This window comes from Propithecus coquereli, unplaced genomic scaffold (genome assembly GCF_000956105.1).
Source record: "Propithecus coquereli isolate 6110/MARCELLA unplaced genomic scaffold, Pcoq_1.0 Scaffold351, whole genome shotgun sequence".
NCBI lineage: Eukaryota > Metazoa > Chordata > Mammalia > Primates > Indriidae > Propithecus > Propithecus coquereli.
In genome coordinates this window covers 1,081,178-1,081,856 of record NW_012149186.1, presented here as the reverse complement: position 1 = coordinate 1,081,856, position 679 = coordinate 1,081,178, and positions in this window count along the sequence as shown.

The following is a 679-nucleotide window of genomic DNA, read 5'->3' as shown; positions in this document are numbered from 1 at the left end:
GAAAGATCCCCTTGTGGCTCTTGCGGGGGGCAGGGAAGTGACTTTCTTTAAAGAATACAGTGTGGAAAGGAATGTTTTTAGAAGAGTAACTTTACATTGGAGACACCTGGCAGCAACACTACCCCAACCGGGCGGTTGGAGTCCTTATCATCAGTTACACATTGTGCGGACAGCTCACCTGACACATTCCCTTGACACGATGTGACAAGAAGGGCACTTTTCCTCTGCACGCTTCCTCCCAAGAACACAAACCCCGGTGTAACTGTGAGAAAAACATCAGACAAATCCCAGCTACAGAACATTCCACAGAATTCCTAATTGGCCATCCTTAAACTGTCAAGGTCATCAAAAACAAGGAGAACTGAAGAAACTGCTACGGCCAAGAGGAACCTAAGGAGACACAATGACTACATGTGATGCCGTGTCGTCAATGGGATCCCGAACAGAGGAAGGACATTAAGTGAAGACTAAGGAAATCTTACCTCCAGTATGGACTTTACTTACTGATAACGCACCAGCGTTGGTTCGTGGGTTGTGACGAATGTGCCACACTGATAACATAAGATGTCAGCAGTAGGGGAACCTGGGGGTGGGGATACAGGAACTCTCGGTAGTGCCTTCACCACGGTTCTGTAAATCTAGAACTGGTATAAAATTAAAAGTTTATTTTTAAAAGTAA